At 44.5% G+C, this 20222-nt stretch overlaps 1 protein-coding gene across 1 annotated transcript in view; it reads right to left on the reverse strand.

Annotated features, from left to right (window-relative positions):
- Window positions 1-20222, reverse strand: part of LOC148013406 (CRM-domain containing factor CFM3, chloroplastic/mitochondrial-like) — a 61857-nt gene that overhangs the window by 13950 nt on the left and 27685 nt on the right. The window lies entirely within an intron of this gene.

The following is a 20222-nucleotide window of genomic DNA, read 5'->3' on the forward strand; positions in this document are numbered from 1 at the left end:
AGGCTAAGTTTTGGTGCAGGCTGGTTGATACAGCAGTGTTTGATTACATGGAAGTAGCATGGATGGCTGGAGCAGCCAGAGCAGTTACCATGCAGCAGCAATGAACTGCTAGAGCCTAAATTGCAGCAGGACAGAAACATGGAGCAACAGGGAAGGTCATCCGGCAGCAAGCAATCAGAGACTGAGCAACAGGTAACTACAGAAGCTGCCACTGAGATGTTGGAAGAAGAAGAATGGCCAGACCTTGGTCCCTTCATATAGAAAATTTTGGCAGATTTGTCCTACTGAAACCTAAGTTCTGTTTTGGTTAAAGTTTTGGCCCTTGGGGCTGTATAACAGCTTCCTCTATCAAAGACTCCTCAACACTACTTCATCCAAACGTACTTGAAGAGAAGGACATTGGAGTTTCAGCTCCAATAAGGGTGGACACTGGACTCCACATGCTTGGGTGACAAACTACAGTTCATATTTGAAATAAGAACAATACAGACTCCAAACTAATTCCTGACATGGCAGATGATCACATGATAAGTCATAATGTGATTGAGAAAATGCCAAAGAAAAATACCCGATTAAGCTGCCTCACTTAGGAACTCATATTCTTGATTGTAGTTATAGGTCGAAAACCTTTATTGTACAAAAGTTTTGCTGCACAATGAAGTTATATGTGTGCATTCTTTCCTTGAAGAAAAGAGAAATCTATCAATAAACATATCGCACAGAAACATTCCATTTAAAATACAAATGAAAAGTAGCCATGTAAAGGAGTCCCACATTACAACAACATAAAAGGGAAGCCTAATAAAAAGGCTGGGTGAACAGCCACTCAGGCAGTCTATAATGCCAAACCATTTATGCCTCTAGATGGAAGTAGTTGCCTATATATGACCTCTCCCATCTGCAAAGAATGAACAATCTCTCTCCAAATCTTAGAAAGAGTCTTTGCAGTAGAAATGTCTTGTAAATCAATGGCATGACTGCACCTTGAAGTCCAAATGAACCAAGCAATAATGCTAGCAATCCACCCTATCCATGGCAATGCTCGTCTCTGCCTTGTTGAGCCACTAAAATTAGACTTTGCACTAATTAATAATTACAATGCATTACTCCCTACTTTACTCTCCTTAACACAGCCCCAAAAAGCATTGATTCCTGGATACCTAACTAAATTGCTTTATTGGCATCCAATCATCCTTGATTCATTCCACACTCAGCCTTCAGCAATCACCCCTCAGCCCTTGCACTGCTTCCACCTTCTTGGAGGACATCGCCACCAATGGAGAGCAGCTGCCAGCTGCCACCTGGCCTGTTGCCACACTTTTGGAGCTGTCATTTTCTGTCGACTGTCATCACAACCTGCCTAGGCTGCAATTTCACTTGCTGTCAGCTGCGTCTTTCAGCCAGACAGGCTGCCCAGCTATTGCCATCACCTGCTGAAGCTGTTGCCATCATCACTACTGCATTTTCAGCCACCTGCTCTATGTTTTGCTGCCGCCCAGCCTTCTAGCATCCCACCAACTGTGGAGGACTGCATATCACTCCCTCTATTTCCATTGATATCATTTTCCAGCCTGGTGGACTGCTGCTGCTGTGTTTCAGAACACCTTTGGATCTTCAACACATTCGAGCCTTTGGTAAGACCTATGTATGGATGTAGACGAACGAACATCCATTAATAGGGCTTGGAGAGAGAGAGAGAGAGAGAGAGAGAGAGAGAGAGAGAGAGAGAGAGAGAGAGGGCGTGGGGGTAGAGAAGGGAGGTTAGACAATACTTAGCCGGCCTTTGTTGAGCGACGTGTGCATGTGCTAAGGCATGGCCATATATGCATTTGGTATGCGTGTTGGGCCTAATACGTGTGCATTCTTTCACTTTCGAGTCTAGAATATCCTAAAGACTAACATATCTTCAAGTTTGAGTGATGCTTGCTGGGCCTTTTTCACAGTTTTATGCAATGACAAGGTCTTTTCATCATACAATGGCTATTTTCATGGCATTCAAGTTTCCTTTCTACAACTTCTTTCATTCTGTTGTTCCACTCTTTCTACTCCTTTGGCTTTCAATCACACTTGGGATCTGAGAGCAAGTGTTAGCACACAAGTTATCTCCTATCTTTCTTTGTGTTCATCTCTTGGTTGAGCCTCCAACAAAGCCTACCAGAGGACAACTGGAACTTTGGCATCATCTTTATCCGTCAACCCTTTGTGTACTACAGCAACCTTCACCCTGGACATATCAAATGGAGATTAGGGTTTCTCAAAACATGCCCAATGCTGCCTATGGCCTTCAATCTTGTTCACTCTCTTCATTGCAACCCATGTCATTTATTGGAAGTAGATGACAACATTTCCTACATTGCGTGGCCACTTTCCATGCCATGTTGGTGACACATTACAGACCTGAATGTACATATTCCGTACCAAGTATGAACATTGCAAGAAAATTCTGGAGCACAGCAATCAGTCACATTATATGGGCAGTTACCAAGAGGAGTTGGAGTATGTGGATTCTTGTACACACCTAGGAGTCTTATTTACATGTCCCACTTTCTTTGTGAGAAAGGCAGAAAACACTAGACTAACAAAAGGATACACAACATTTGGTGGTTTGGAGAGGATGTGCTCATAGGAACCATTTCAAAAACCCCACACGAAGTTGTGGCTCTTTGATACACCAGTCAAATCCACATTACTCTATGGATTACAGATATGGTGGCCCAATCTCTATCACCACACCTGATCAGGTTGCACTTATAATGGATAGAGGTCGATGGAGAGACCCCTTGTATCCATGATCTCCAGGATGATCAAATGCAATGCCTTGGTCCCACATAGGATCACCAAACTTGAATTAGCGACCACACGAATTGTAGGAGAGGACCTCACCACACCTAATCAGGTCACACTTATGATGGATAGAGGTCTATGGAGAGACCCCTTGTATCCATGATCTCCAAGATGATCAAATGCAAGGCCTTGGTCCCACATGGGATCACCAGATTTATTTGAGTTAGCAGCCACATGAATTATAGTAGAGGACCTCACCCAATTAGTCACATACATGCACAGCTTATGGGATCTACCCAAAATAGGTACGCACCACGGCCTCTTGAGTCCTCCCAACAGCTTGCCAAAGAGAGTGATGCCTCATATTTGTATGCATAGATGTCACCCTAGTTTGAGCTACATTGCTGAAGCATGGACAAGCTACCCCCCATTCTAGTACTCCCTCGATGCACCATCCCTCACTTGGAGACACTCAAAGATTGGTAGGGTCATCAGGATGGACTTCACCCAGCTAGATACTAGGAGAATATGCTCGGCACCAAGGTAGGAGCTTGGGATGAAGATGGCTTTCTATAGAGAGCACATCTTCTAAATACTACAAATGATGGATTTATTGCCCACCCAAGATACACGGACACCCACCTTTCACATGGGATTAGATGTGCTATTGTAAAGTTGCACACCTCTTCACATCAGTTAGAGGAGTCGAACAACTTAGAAAAACTTTTACTACAGCTCTAACTAGAATCTTTTCAATTACAGCAGACTTTCGTTGTGGCTCCTTCAAGCTCAACAGAGTATGAGTCTAGTCACTTTCTAAAATCCTGTGACGTTTGCTATCCAAAGCTATGACTGCTATACACATAACTCTAGTTTGCATATGAAAGCAACAATATTGAATGCTGTTGGGATTTTTTTTGTCTCGTGTATTTGGTTCTGCATGCCTTTTGGATCCTATATAAGTACAATCAAGCTTGTTTGCCATTTTCCAAGAAGAGGATATATTACAAACATGTGAGTTTACTCTTGGTTCTTGGCATGAAGGACATTGCATTAGCACTGCAAGACATGCATGCTGGGTAAGACCTTGGAATTATTAATAGCCAAAGTTTAGAAGTAAAACTTTCAATTTAGTTGGCCAAAAGAGTGGTTAGCACATCAAATATGATGGTTTGGCAAGACATTAAATTAAATTCTAATGTTTGAATGAACTATTTGAAAGTTTGAGCAACACAATTTCATTGAAATATTAAGAAAATCAGCATGGATTTTCATGTGCAAATAGGGAAAGTAGAAGACATCATTTCCAAACATTTCTTCCCACCAATTGCTACATGCAAACTAAGATAGGCCATTATGGGCTGCATGTAAGCTAATAGAGAGCATTTTGGATCAAGGAAGACAATTTCTAGTAGTGTAGAGCTCAGGAACAACATCCTAACCTCCTGTTGCTGATTTTGATCGCATTCAGCTGCATGTCACTTTCTCTCTCCTCTCGCATTGATTTGCTAGCTTGGATTAAAGTAAGATCTCTTCTTCTTCTTGTAGCAATGTGTTCTAGCTCAATAAAGCTGATTGGGGTTGCTAGCTACTGTAAATGACCCTTGACAGGAGTATGTTGTGCTAAGAAATGCACTTACCCACTTAAACAGCCCTAAAACATGCTTATTTTAGGCTTATTTTAGCCAAAACCCTAAAACAGGGAGCGGATCAAGAAAGTTAAGTGGGAGAGGATCTAGAACCCTAATTTTCTATAAATTAGCAGCCAGCCCTCCACTCTTTCACAATCTCGTTTTTGCAAGTTTCAGGTGTTACCAGCTTGCTGCCCACACCCCGGTCACGGAGGACATCTCAGTCCTTGCTGTCCATCACTATTCCCTACAATCTAGCGCCTGTTTCCAGCCCTCCACACACTGATTGCTGTTGTTTCTGCCTAGCGACTGACTACTGTTCATCTACACTGCTGTCGTACAACCTGCCACGCCAGCAAACCGTTGCGTTTGCAAGCTCCAGCCACCGCCCTGACAGTTTTCTCTCTCCTATCTGCAATCACTGCAGTCTCTCTCTCCCGCAAGCTGTCCTGCCTGCGTTTTCAGTCTTTCTCTCTCCTGCAGGCTCCGTTTTTAGTCTTTCTCTCTCTTGCAGGCTGTCCTGCCTGCGTTTTTAGTCTTTCTCTCTCCTGCAGGCTCTGTTTCTAGTCTTTGTCTCTCCTCACTACTGTCTACATCAGATTCAGCTTCTCACTGCTGCGTTTGCTGGTGTTTGACATCCAGAGGCTGCCTTGCTGCGATTCGGGATCCATTCAGAGTACGACACACTCTTCGGCTCATTACCCCTGCCTTGATCCTAGAGATACAGGAGTTCGAGGTTCAGTATTCACTCACTGCACAGTGTGTTTGTTGCATGAGCATCATATTATTAGTAGTCATATCATTTTATTTATTCACTGTGTTCATTGTCTCTGAGTTACTCTAACCCTAACCCTAACTGTGTTCTTTTTATCAGTCTGTGCTTTGTCGTATGGTTTCTGTTTATGTTTCTGTGTTAGGGTATTTTTCTTTACATGGTATCAAATATTGGTACTCTCTGAGAAACGTAGGCCTTTGATCTGAAAGCTCTTCGCAAGAAGCAAGAACAATAGTAGGTTCAAATGACTTCGAACACATCAACACCGATTCAGTCTCCAGATCAGCCTATGCCAAGAACCGAGTGAGAGTGGGCTGATCAACTTGCTCCACAAAGTTCCAACATGGTGGGAGAAACATCTGAGTACATGGAAGAAAAGATAGGCAAGCTGACCTCTGAGGAATATAAACTGATCATAGCCTATCGACAAAAGAAGATTGAGGAGCTCGACCGAGGGATTGCCCTTCAAGAAAGGCTTCTAAATGAAGGTATGCATGGATTTCACTCTTCAAATGTTACATGTAAGTCTGATGATGTTGCAAGGCCCCCTCTTGGAGAGCAAGATCCAGAGTATGTTCCATTTTTTCAGACTCTTCCGTCCTCTCTGGTGCAAGGTACTTTTGATTCGTCTTTTGTGCCTTCTTCTTTTACCTCTTCTGTTTTGCAATATACCGGTAGAGATCATGTGGAAGAAAGAGTCAAGTCTGTTGACTACGGAAAAGGTCCTCTAGAGGACCAATTCTTGTATGTTAACACATGTCACAGGGATTATAAAAAAAAGCCAGGTAACTCTTCTTCTGTCCTTCCTTCTTTTCCGTCTACTTCACATAATCAGAATGAATTTGGTGTTCCTTTAACTTCATTACATGGTGTATCATCATCTTTACAGTTTCATTTTCAGTCTTTAAATGATAAAAATGAACAAAAAAGAATCTGCACCTCATACACCTCACTTTCAAAACCCACCCATCCCACCACATTCTTCCGCTGCTTCACCACTTCCATTTACACCATTTACATTTCCATTTCAGACACTTCATGTTGCACCGCACATCACTCCGGGGTGTTATGGAAACATAGGCACATCCTTTAGGACCTCATCCTTCCCTCAGTCGGGTGGTGTTCCACCTACCTCATACACACTTCCAGGATCATTGCAGCCTAGGTATCCCACTCAATCTCTCCGGAGTGTGGATCAATTGCCTCCACAGTTTGCCTCCATGGCATTGCCTAGTGGACCTTCCGGTCATAATGTTGTGTCCAAGCCTTACTTTGGACAAGGCTACTGTATCCCAGTGCCTCCACCTACACCGGCACCTTATGAAAACATCCATGTTCCAATGCCTCCGCATCAATTGGTACTCATTGGACACTCACAGCCTACTTCTGCCTACCCACCTCTTCCCTCTCCTTCTTACTCTTATCAGACACTCTCACCTCCACCATCTTTCCCACCATCATCTTACTCCACCCACCCAACACCTCATGGTTCTAGCTCATCTTCTGCCAAGAATGCATTTAATGACAAGACTTAGTTTAACGGGTCAAACTTTACTACTTGGTCGAAGTTGATGAGACATGTCTTTGATTCACAGAACCTATAGGATCTAGTGTAGGGGTTGGAACCCCAACCCGATCCCGCATTTGTTCCATACGAGGTCGTCCGCTCATGGAAAGCTAAGAATGTCTCCGCTATTGTCGAGCTAATGCAGGGCTTATTGCCAAAGTTTCATTCTCAGCTTCAACATTTTGACTTAGATTCAGAGCGATGGGCACACTTGACTAACCGCTATGTGGCTCGAGATAGGCCCCGTCGTATTAATCTTGACCATGAGCTTCAGCTTTTCAAAATCACTGACCAAGATGACTTGAAAGTCAAGTTGTCTGAGTATCGACGTCTCCTCGCTGAATTCTCCACTATAGGGACTCCCAAGTCCTCTGACAATCAGGTCACATTGTTCCTAAATAAACTCCCCAAGAAATACTTCAATTTTGTGGAAGGAATAGTTTCAAAGCCTACCATGCCTACATTCTATGAATTTGAGTGTCAGTTGTTGCGTTACGCACGGTTGTTCGATCAGTTTCATATGAATTCCTCTTCAAGGGGGGCTCTTCTTGCTCATTCTCAAAAAGGGCAACAAGGCAAGGGCAAAACAAACCAAACCTCCACTCAAAATCAAAATCAGACTCAAAAGCTAAATCAATCTGGGAATTCTCAAGGAAACTCCCAGTCACAACTCAAACCTGGGTGGCAGAATGTACCTAAAAAGAAAAGGTATTATCAACATTGTCAAAAGGCTGGCTATTTTGACGACGAGTGTCAATCAAAGGCACGAGGCACAGCACCAAAACCTTAGTCTTAGACCCCCGCCCCTCAGTCGGGCAACCCCCAGCAGGAGAGGCAGGGTGATGGCAAGGGGCAGTTTAAAGGTCAGACTCACACTGCCACCGCACAGCCATCTCAGTCGACAGCGTTCTCAACTCCAGAGGGCTTGTCTGACTGGTTTGCAGAGGCCCATATCGTCTCCATAGAGACATCAGATGCGAGTCTCGTCCACATCTGTCAGTTGCCTCCCGACGAGATTACTGCAGAGGCCCACTCGTCACAGCCGAGCACTTCAGCTCCAGTTTGGATTGTGGACAGTGGAGCTACACATCACATGACTCCTATAGAGGACATTTTCCGTACCCGAGCCCTTGCAGTTGGGCGGGTCCGTGTAGAAACAACTCCTCAATCAAGATTTAGGCTCAAGGTTGCATCAATTTTGCCACTGACAAGGGTTCGGATCTGGCTTCGCTGGACAATGTATATCATGTCCCTCAGCTTGGGGTGAACTTGTTATCTATTCAACAGCTTTGCCGGTTGGGGCGAGCAGTTTTCTTTACAGCGACCACAGTCGAGGTCCTTGACTCTCTAACTGGTTTAGTGATTGCTCGCGATGAGGCACAGCCTAATGGCCTATACCACATGACACTTTCTAACTGAGCCGACCGCTGAAGGCTCTGTGTTCCATAGCTTCCAGGCCTTAGCCACATCTCGGGAGCCTACGCACAATGAGCGTCTTTGGCATTTTCGCTTAGGGCATCTTGGTTATGACTCACTTTATGAGTTGTCACGCCGTGAGCTGGTTGAGGGCCTTCCACGCCTGAAGCTAGCTCAAGATGTCTGTAAAGCCTATCAGCTCAGGAAGCAGCACTATACCCCATTTCCTCAGCAATCTACACATAGAGCTGAGGATCCCCTTAGACTAATTCACGTTGATATTTGTGGGCCAACATCCACTGTTGCTTTGAACGGCGCACTGTATTTCTTTTTTATAGTGGATGATCATTCTCGATACATGTGGGTGTACTTCCTCATGCATAAGTCAGATGCTTTCACATATTTTTCTGCTTGGGTGCTGCTGGTTCATAACCAGATTGGTCATCATGTTGGGTGCAGAAGGAGTGATAGCGGTGCTGAGTTTATCTCCCATGAGTTTTCCGAGTTTCTACAAAAGCATGGCATTTCTCACCAGCTCACCTCTACCAACTCCCCCTCTCAGAATGGGGTCATAGAGCGTCATGGAAATGGCGCGCTCTATGCTTTTTTCAGCAGAGCTTCCTGAGCGCCTTTGGATCGAGGCTATTAACACTTCGATGTACATCCTCAATCGGTGCCCGACTGCGGCTCTTTCTCAAAAGACCCCGTATGAGGCATTTTTTGGCTCTCGGCTTGTTATTTTCCACTTCAGAGTCTTCGAGTGTCGTGCATACGCACACACGCTTGATGACAAGATAGGTAAGCTTACCACTTTGGATCAGACACGGTCAGTGGCCATGCCTCTTGATCCTACTGTCCACTTGTCGAAGGATACCCTAGGACAGCTCTTCGATGCACACTCCTATTGTTCTGTTGTAGGAAAACTTCTTTGGTTAATTCACACTAGGCCAAATTTAGCTTACTCCGTTAGCATACTCAATCAGTATTTCACAACACCTAGGATGTCACATTGGATTGCATGTCTTCGTGTATTGCATTATTTGCAGTATACTTTTTCTCATGGCTTGACATATGGTTCTGGCTTATGTTTGTAGGGGTACACTCATTCTGATTGGGTAGGAGATCATGACACCCGGTGTTTCCATGGTGGCTACCTCTTTACCTTGGGCATGGCTCCCATTTCTTGGTCCAGCCGTAAGCAAGAGACGGTACTGGCTTCCATGGCCGAGGCTGAGTATCGGGCTCTCTTCGATGGCACCACCGAAGCCATCTATCTGAGGAGTTTACTGGCGGCGCTTCATTTTTCATGTGACTCTCCCATAGTTGTCTACTGTGACAACCAGAGTGCCATTGCCCTTGCGAACAATCCGATCATCACACCACAGACACGGCATATGGGAGTCCACTTCCACTTTTACAGCGAGTAGGTTGAGCTAGGCACTATTCGCCTAGAGTTTGTGCCTTCATCAAATAATTTTGCAAATATCTTAACCAAAGCGGTCAACCAGCTGGTTCTTTAGTACTTGCTACCTAGGATCGGCTTGGGTACACCCTCCCCTACTTCAGCTTGACGGGGAGAGGGTGCTTCCCTCTTGCTTTCCCTTCCAGTTTCAGAGGGAGCGGCTCCTACTCTTGATCGTGACAGTGATGATGCTTACAGTTTTTTAGACATTACATTCACTTATTCTTTTGTATTGTATTATGGGCATTTGTAACTTCATCCACACTATCAGGATGACCTGATTGTAAAATGGCACTTGGACAAGTGAACACTTCCCCTGTGAGGGCACTGTCCTAATGGCACCATTGCATAGTATATTGTATGAGCATGACATCTTGCATCTCCCTTTGCATTACCCTATGCATTGGCATTCAATTCATGTCAACATGCATCTGTGCACATTTATCCCTTTTCGGTCTTTTGGAGTGGTTGACTCTAGGATCCACCATATTCATAGCATAACACATGGCAATTCTCCTAAAGGCAGTTTCCCTACCCTTGCTTGCTTGCTTGCTTGCTTTGCTTGTCTTGCTAAGCCCACCATTTTTTTTTTTTGCCTCTCACATATTCAACACATGATTGACACATACACTCACTTTTATCATCCTTAGGCACTTATCCTCGTCAGTGCGAGGGATTGGCTTGCTAGTTTTGTGAATAACTTGGATTTAAAACTCTCTTTATCTTTTTTTATCTGTCACTTAATCAATCGCTGCCCCTATAGTACTTATGTATTATCAAAACACTGTTCAACAAAAAAAAACAAAACAAGCAAGTTCATTGTTGATTCCATCCGCCTTTGTAGGCCTTGGTAGGCCCTTGGGCAGCCGACGAGCACCCTTGGTCCGATGCCCTGACCTCTTTGGGGTGATCACTTGGGCTCCCTTGGTAAGATATCCATCACCTCTGTAGTCTTGGTAGATCACTGGGCAGCCGACGTGCACCTTTTGTCCAATGCCCTGGCTGCTTTGGGATGGGACGCCTTGGGGTAAATCAAAATTTAGGCTCGCCTACTTTTCTCACCCTATTTTGGGCTTGAGAGGGGGTGTTGTGCTAAGAAATGCACTTAGCCACTTAAACAGCCCCAAAACATGCTTATTTTAGGCTTATTTTAGCCAAATCCCTAATACGGGGAGCGGATCGAGAAAGTTAAGTGGGAGAGGATCTAGAACCCTAATTTTCTATAAATTGGCAACCAATCCTCCACTCTTTCACAATCTTGTTTTTGCAGGTTTCAGGTGTTACCAGTTTGCTGCCCACACCGCGGTCACGGAGGATATCTCAGCCCTTACTGTCCATCACTATTCCCTACAATCTGGCGCCTATTTCCAGCCCTCCACACGCTGATTGCTGTTGTTTCTGTCTGGCGACTGACTGCTCATTATCTGCACTGCTATCGTACAGCCTACCACGCCAGCAAACTGCTGCCTTTGCAGACTCCAGCTGCCGCCCTAACAGTTTTCTCTCTCCTATCTGCAGTCGTGCAATCTTTCTCTCTCCTACAGGCTGTCTTGCCTGCGTTTTCAATCTTTCTCTCTTGCATGCTCCGTTTTTAGTCTTTCTCTCTCCTGCAGGTTGTCCTGCCTGCGTTTTCAATCTTTTTCTCTCTTGCAGGCTCCGTTTTTAGTCTTTCTCTCTTGCAGGTTGTCGTGCCTGCGTTTTTAGTCTTTCTCTCTCCTGCAGGCTCCGTTTTTAGTCTTTCTCTCTCCTCACTGCTATCTACATTAAATCCAGCTTCTCACTGCTGCGTTTGCTGGTGTTTGACATCCGGAGGCTGCCTTGCTGTTCGGAGCACAACACACTCTCTAGCTCATTACCCCTGCCCTGATCCTAGAGATACAAGAGTTCGAGGTTCAGTATTCATTCACTGCATAGTGTGTTTGCTCCATGAGCATCGTATTATCAGTAGTCATATCATTTCATTTATTCACTGTGTTCATTGTCTCTGAGTTACTCTAACCCTAACCCTAACTCTGTTCTTTTTATCAATCTGTGCTTTGTCGTACGGTTTTTGTTTATATTTCTGTGTTAGGGTCTTTACAGAGTAGACATCAGTTTTGGAAGAGAATAGCAAAGCTTTCTGTTGTGTATTTCCTCTAGAGTGGAAATTGAACATTCATGCAGTCTTTTCAGGCCATGGAAAAGTTGGGAGGACTTTACACTGAATATTGAAGCATGTCAATGCCTAATAGAGAACCATTAGATCAGTTTTGTTATGTAAAAGATTGGTGTTTGTAAGAGAACAGTGACAAGGTCAAGGGACAAAGCTGGACTAATTTGTAAGAGCATACATTGAGGATTCAAAGACAAGACAAGGACTAACTTTCTATAAATAGATAGGCTGCCCTCCATTCAACCCAAGCTAGTTTTGCGGGTTTCAAGCCCTCTAGCTTCACTACCCGCACCCCGTTCGCGAAGGACATCTCAACTGAGATTGCTCGACCTTGTCTACACCCATCCATGGCCTGTTTCCAACCTCCATCACGCAGTCTACGTTGTTTTTGCTCTGTTTACTACATCCGCTGCAGCATCTAAAATGGCGACCTGTTCTACTACTGCATTTGTGATTTGCGGCTGTTGTACAGACTTCCATATCATCATACTTGCATTTTTGCTGCCATCAGCCTGCCACATCATCAACCTACTACGTTTGCAGTTTTCTCTCTCCTCTATCTATATAACACTGATCCAACATCACTTTTGATATGTCTGCTACTGTCAAACATCTTAGAGGCTGCCTTGCTGCAATTCAGGATCGATCAAGGGTACAATACACTCTCCATCTCATTACCTTTGCCCCAGTCCTCGAGACATGAGAGTTTGGGGTACACTTTTTGAAACCAGCCTTCCTTCTTGGAATGGGTGGTGATAACCTGATTTAAGAGTTAATTACTGCAATAAATAAATGCACATAAAATGAAATACACACTTTACCATAACATTCTTGGACAGCAGACACCCTGTTGGCCCCAAAATTGGCGCCCCTTGCAGTATTTCTTTAACTTTCATTCAATTGGAAGGAGTACAACTCGAGATTCTTCAATCTCCTCCTACTAACCAATTGCTCTTGCTGTCATAAATAACCAGCAAGCTTTATTGGTCATTTACCCCTTGATTCACCCAGGACTTCTTCTCCAATTTGACCCTTGGCTGGCCAAATGCTGCCCCAAATCAATTTGGGATGGGCTGGCTCCTGAAATCCCTTGATAATCCTCAATTATCAGCTGCTGATTTCAATTCCTTGAGCCTTCAATCTCTGGCACGGATCCCAAGGTGGTTGCTAAACCCTAATTTCTACTGTAAATTAGAGTTTACTGCAGAAATTATAGATCAGCCCACCAAAAATGGCTGAGATCTCCTCTGAATGGCTGAGAATTGCTGAGAATGGCTGAGCATAGGCTGAAGGAGATGAGATAATGCTGTAGAGAGAGAAAATTTTGAGATTTGTCGGGAAGAACTGATCAAAATCAGTTGCTGCCCTGCTGTACCAGCCCCAAACGGATGTACCAACAACAATAGGAGCATCAGAGACTGTGATCTTCAAGAGAAAGTGCATCAGCAGCAATTCTCAGCTTCCCAAGGTCAAGAATATGCAATCTCCATCACCAAAATGATCTCCAATGGCTGGGAATTGGCCCCAAAAGCTGGCAGCAACAGTCCAACAGCTCCAAAATGAAAAAACGAGATTTCCCTCTCCCTTCAGCCCTATTTAGCCTTTCCCCCACTTGCATGGGAAGGTTTTGCCAAGTGGCAACTTTCTTAATCCATTTTCAGCCATTTCCAGCCATTTAATTAATTTTCAGAATTAATTAATTCTGAAAACTAATTCAGCCCTTAATCCATGCCCAGAAAATTGACCTTGCCCATCCAAAAATTAATTGGCTAGGCCATTTGCAACCCAAAGTGGTCCCATGCATTAATTGACCCTTGGACAAGCATTAATCCATTAATTAATGCCTAGTCCCTAGTGTCACCACTGACACTTAATGGCCAATTAATGGTCCTAGGAACAAACTGACACCAAAATTCACCTAGAATCTAACAAGTGTAACTTGTTACAACTTTTGCCTTTGACACCCATCTTTTTCACAGCGTCCTTGGGCCTTCAACAGTAAAAAAGTAGCTTGCACCTCATATGTGCAACACATGTGCATCTTTTAATTGCACATTTAATTAATCCTTTAATCAAATGTCAATTAAACATAAGCAAAGCATCAAATTGTCATGTCCTCGTGACACTTTTCATTTCTTGCATAGTTTGTTTGTTGCATGAGGATTGTATATTCAGTATTCATTCATTTATTCAAGTTCCATTGTGTTCAATGTCTCTAAGTTACCCTAACCCTAACTATGTTTTGTTGAGTTTATGCTTTGTCGTATGCTTTCATTTATATTTCTACGTTAAGGTATTTCTTCCTTCTAGCTTGATTATTTGTGAGGTATTTGTTTGCTAATTTACAATTTAGTTTATTGTACTTGCTAGTTAATCAAATGCATTCGCTCCTCCAAAAGTCCCTCCCTCTTGTTCACACCTCAGAAAATCCCATTAAAGATCATATAAAGCCATCTCAAGTAGGCCTCAAGAGCCAACTCTAGGGAGCCCAACACCAACCTTGACTACTAGACTTGACTTTACATTGTCCTCACAAGTGTGAGAGTGAGTGCGCAACGGAAGAGAAACACAAACACAAAGAGAAGTAGAAAGAGAGAGAGAGAGGAAGCAAAAGATGAGGGAAGAATATTGCATTGATTGAAGAAGAATGCTGAATACAATGATGACGACTGATCAATCCTTGCACATAGCCCGAAGCGTCAGTGAAGATGTGAAGAAGAGTGTGGAGGCACTGCTAGGGTTTGCACACAAAGTGTATAACCATGACAAAAGCACAATGAGACAAACATAAACGCAAAAAGCAAAACTCAAACCCTAAACGCAAAGCTCAAAACTCAAACACAAAAACTCAAACACAAACAGAAGAAGGAATAGAAAGAACACAACTCTAAAGTGAATGAATGTTGTAAATGAATGTAAGAGTATACAGTGTGCCCAAGGGCAGAGCAGTGTGTCGGAGAGTGACGTCAACCGGAGACAAATCCCAAGTGCTATGACTACCAGTCAAAATGACAGAGTGAGAGAAACACCCAACGTTGATCACCAAAGTGTGAGGAGACTGAGGCAACTGCAAAGGATGATGCCTGATGATGTGAGCGAAGCAGCAAAACATAGTAGTAGAACGCCACAGTAAAACACCGCAGTAGAATGCCACAGTAAAACACTGCAGTAGAATGTTGCAGTAAAATGCAGCAATAAAACGCCGCAATAAAACAACAAACAAGGTGATGGCAACAATCACAAAGGCTAGGACTGCCACGTGGTGGGAGACTGATGGCTAAGATTTATACACAAGGATGAGAAACCTGCACGGAAGAGATTGAGGCTCAATGGGGGCAGCATGTCTATTTATAAATGAGGATGGACCCTCCCCAATTAGGGTTTCATTGAACTCTCTCAAACCGCTCCCCATTTAAGGATTTTCATTAAATTAAGCTTGTTTTGGGGATGCTTAAGTGGCTAATCAGCATGGAATGCATTTCTTAGCTCAACAATAGACACCAGATCAAGTTGATGACGATGGCAATACCAAGCATAGAGAGTCGGAGTGTGACCTGCAAAGGGGAAGGCTGAAGACTAAAGAGTGCGTATATCTGCTAAGTGGGGGGCGAGCTATAAATAGACATAAATGCCCAAATCTGGCCAACCTCCGTCTATTGAGGCCAAAAATGTTGGCTGACCAACAATAAATGCTGATCATGTAGAAAGAAATGCCAAAAAAAATAGGCCACATCCCAAAAAAATCCCATGTGACAAAGACAATGTGTGGTGGATGTAGGCAAACTGTGGAAAGTAGTAACTGGCCTAGGAATGCACACAAGAAGCCAACAAATAAAGAAAATGCACCTAAATTGCCAAAGCTCCTATGTCTTTGTCAAACTCTAACAAGAGCTCACAACCAGGAGATGACAGCTAACATGACTAACACAAGTAGGCTAACACCTCCTCTCATATACTGGGAGTGTCTAAAGACCCAACAACCTCACGTGATGAAGCATAGAAGCCTCGGGCAAAGGCTTCATGAAGAGATCAGCTGCGTTGTCCTCCGTGGGACAATAAGCCACCACCAACTCGGAATCCACAATCCGCTCTCGAACAAAGTGATATTGAACCTTGATGTGCTTTGTGCAACCAGGAGACACAGGGTTCTTAGCCAAAGCTACAGCACTCTAGTTGTCCACACGTAGCTCCATAGGGCCTAGCTAAGGAAAGCCAAGTTCTACCAACATGCGGCAATGCCAAACTGCCTACATAGCTATGAAACATAAGGCATGATACTCTGGGCCACAGTAGGCTGCTTCTTACTACTCCACAAAATGACGCCTAAGCCAAGGGAGAAGGCATAGCCTGTAGTGGATCTCCGTGAATCCACATCGCCTTCCCATTGAGAATCACTCCAACCAAAGAGAGTAACCCCCTCTCCATACATGATGTCATAGGATCAAGTCCCTTGTAAATAACAAAGAACGCGCAAGGCCGCACTCCAATGCTCCAGAGTGGGAATCATCATGAAATAAGACAACAGAGCCGCAACAAAAGAAATATCTGACCGACTGTGAATAAGCCACATGAGGGAGCCAACAAGACACCTGTAACAGGTGGCATCAGTAAGGGAAACCCTGGTTGTCAAAAGCTTGGACTCTGGATCCATGGGGCATGAAATAGGCCGACAATTGGCCATACCAAACTCTGAGAGAAGCTCGAAAATGTATCGGTGCTGCAAAACAAAAAATGCCATGTGTCATCTGATAAATCTCCAATCTAAGAGAAGAGTGAAGAATCCCTAGATCCGTCATGTCAAACTCCTGTGGCAAAATCTTCCAAGTACGATCAACCTCTTGAGTATAGCTCCCTGTAATGATAGGATCATCCACATACAAGATGAGCAAAACACACCTTGCACCCTCAACCTGGAAATATAGGTTGGGGGGTCATGAGTTGATCGATGGAAGCCACTCTAAAGTAATAAGAGATCAATCCTCTAGTACCAAGCTTTGGGAGCTTGCTTTAGGCCATAGGGGGCCTTCCGCAATTAGTAGACATTGTTCTCCTTCCCCTGCACAAGAAAACCAAGAGACTGGGAAACATGAATCTCCTCCTCAAGGACACCATTCAAGAAGGCAAACTTTACATCCATCTAATAAACAAACCAACGATGTTGGGCTGCAAGAGCCAAAATAACCCGAATAGTAGACATCCAAGCCATAGGTGTAAAAGTCTCAAAATAGTCCAACCCTACCCTCTAAGCAAAACCCTTGGCAACAAGCCGACCTTAATAGGCACATCTTGCTAAAAGGGAGACTATATAGCCTCCAATACCTACAATGCACATGTCGAAAGGAGAAACTCCCCATCACCAAGGGAAGAGATCTCCTCCTCATCTGAAGAAGGCTCCCCTTCTGACGACGGAACATCCCTAGAAGACTCTAGAGGGGAGACAGAAGGGGTGGAAGTATGCAACGAAGTGGAAGTAGTCACATCCGTCAGAGGTGGTAGAGAAGCCAGAGTCGAGGATGGAGGAGGAGGGGGAGGAGCTGAAGATGAAGAAGAGGTGTAAAGAGCCAACCTAGAAGGGAGAAGTGGAATGAAAGGTAGAGGAGGGTCAGTGAATGACAAAGAATCACCTGCAATAGAACAATCAATAGGATCCTCGGAGGCCAAAGTCTCTTCGAAGATCACATCCCTACTCACCTCAAGCTTCCATGTCATTGGCCGTAGAGTCAATAGCCCTTCGTGGTAGTATTGTAACCCACAAAGATAAGCTTCCTTGACTTCGAGTCAAGCTTCGTCTTCCTCTTCTTCTTGTCCACATGGACAAATGCATCACAACCAAAGATGCAAAAATGAGACACGGAAGGCTTTCGACCAAAGAATGCCTCGTAAGGTATCATGTCATGTAACACATATGTCCAGGAGCAGCTACGGACGTGAACCGCAGTAGCCGCTACCTCACGCCAAAGCGTATGAGGAAGACCCCGATGCTCTAACATCAATTGAGCCATCTCTAGCATGCTCTGACTCGCACACTCCACCACACCATTCTCCGAAGGTGTGTTCGGATGGGTATACTCCACCTGAGTGCCGTGGTCCTTGTAAAACTGAGAAAAGAGATTAGTAGTAAGCTCGCCACCATGATATGCTCATACGCCATGAACTTTGAAAGTAGTCTGTGTCTCCATAAACACCTTCCCCTTGCAAAAACAGGAGTACACCTCACTTTTGTACTCCAAAAAATAAGGCCATACATAACAACCAAAGTTATCTATAATTAGCATCAAATACTTGGCCTTCCCAAGGGAGGCTGTATCCGTAGATCCGCAAAGGTCAATGTGAATCAACTCAAGTGGGGAATAAGCCCTCCTAGCGGTAGTTTGGGGATGTGGCTGCCTATGTTGTTTGCCCCTCACCAGAAGTGTAAATAGGAGGGAAATCAAAACGTCCCTCCACCTTCTTCTTCTGAGAAGTCTGTTTAATCGCATCAAAGTGAAAATGACTATAACAAGCATGCCAAAGCAACCCAAGCTCATGGGAAGACTGCGCAGCTAAGGTTGTGAGAGTGTAAAGCCCACCCTCTCGGGAGCCTATCCAAAGAACACCACCTGTAGAAGGATCCTTCATTGTCACCGCATCCTATATAAAGACCACACGGATACCAAGCCATGTAAAACCATGAACAAACAATAGGTTAAAACCTAAATCCGGTACATAGAGAACTTTGGCCAAAGAAGACTACCAATTAGGCAATAAAGGAATAGTCCCCACTCCAAAAACAAGAACAATAGAAATGTCACCAATGGTGACTATGCCCCCCCTAGCACTCAAGTCCTAAAGCCAATCCTGTCTATAGGTCATATGAGAAGAGGCAGCAAAATGTAAAATTTGATGTCACCTGATGCTAGAAAGTTGTCGCCTATTCCCTAGAGACCATCGCCTAGCTGACTGGGAGTGCAAACGGGCAATAAACCACTTGTTCGAGCAGTAGCGCCGGCTAAAAATCTGTGTTTGGGAGATTTGGGCTGCTCCTCCACGATGAAAACCTACTCTTCAAGAAATATCCAAACTGTATCCTCACTTGGGCGATGATACCATGTGAAAGTGCGCAACAGAAGAGAAACACGAACACAGAGAGAAGCACAGAGAGAGAGAGAGAGAGAGAGGAAGCAGCAGATGAGGGAAGAATATTGCACTGATTGAAGAAGAATGTTGAATGCAATGATGAGGACTGATCAATCCCTACACACAGCCCAAAGCATCAATGAGGCCACCAAATCAAGCTGATGACGATGGCAGCACCAAGCACAAAGAGTCGGAGTGTCTAAGTGTGCACCTACAAAGGGGAAGACTGAAGAGTGTGTCTATCTACCAAGTGGGGGGCTAGATATAAATAGCCATAAATGCCCAAATCTAGCCGGCCTACATCTGTGGAGACCAAAAATGCTGGTCACATAGAAAGAAATGCCTGAAAAAATAGGGACACCCCAGAAAAATCCCAGATGACAAAGACAATGTCTTGTGGGTGGAGGCAAACTGTGGAAAGCATTAGCTAGCCTAGGAATGCACACAGGAAGCCGACAAGTAAAGAAAGTGCACCTAAATTGCCAAAATTCCTATGTCTTTGTCGAACTATAACAGGAGCTCACAACTAGGAGATGACAGACTGACATGACTAACATAGGCAGGCTAACAACAAGCCCTACAACTACATCCAAAAGAGCCGTTCAACTAAGCCACATCTGCCCTAGCCCTAACTATCAAGGGCAGTAACTTTTTTTTTTGGGGCAAATAAAGTGTGGCTAATTATATTACTTCAGGAAAAACCTGAATACAAGGAAGTGCTCATGCTCAACAAACTAGCTGGAGCTGATGCAGAGTTACAGATATATCAAGTATACAAACCTCTCAGGGCGGTCTAGGGGGGATGGGGGCAAGAAGCCATGGAGGGGGGGTGTATCGCCATCCAGGGCTGCCTCCCTGCATCACGAAAAACAGGTCCTGGCCACCCCAAGTGCGCATGAAATGAAAATGGAGCTCCTGCCGAGCTCGAGACTCACCCTGCACCTGGTCCCATCGATCACAAAGGGAGTGGATGATGGAGGTCCAGAACTCTGCTAAAGTCGTCTGTATTGAAAGTCTCTCCCCACCAAAAACCTCCTGACACCGAGCCTTCCAAATACGCCATCCAGTAAGACTCCCTATGATCTCCCATACCTCAAAGCGGTTTGTTGTGGGCTCCAATACCTGGCGAATGGGTAGAGCCTCCAAACCAACCATTGCGCACGACCCCTGCCTCAATAATGAATTTCATGTCCTGCATCCCAACCTCATACAGAAGGTGACGGCCCTGGCTAATTGCCGGCCAATAGAACGCTCCCCATGAGATATATCCAAGGCTGGGTGCTATACGGCAAAGGATGCGACATGCTCCTCTCCACACA

Source organism: Lygodium microphyllum, chromosome 26 (genome assembly GCF_053477565.2).
Source record: "Lygodium microphyllum isolate KBCC chromosome 26, Lygodium_microphyllum_v1.1.10, whole genome shotgun sequence".
NCBI classification, from domain to species: domain Eukaryota; kingdom Viridiplantae; phylum Streptophyta; class Polypodiopsida; order Schizaeales; family Lygodiaceae; genus Lygodium; species Lygodium microphyllum.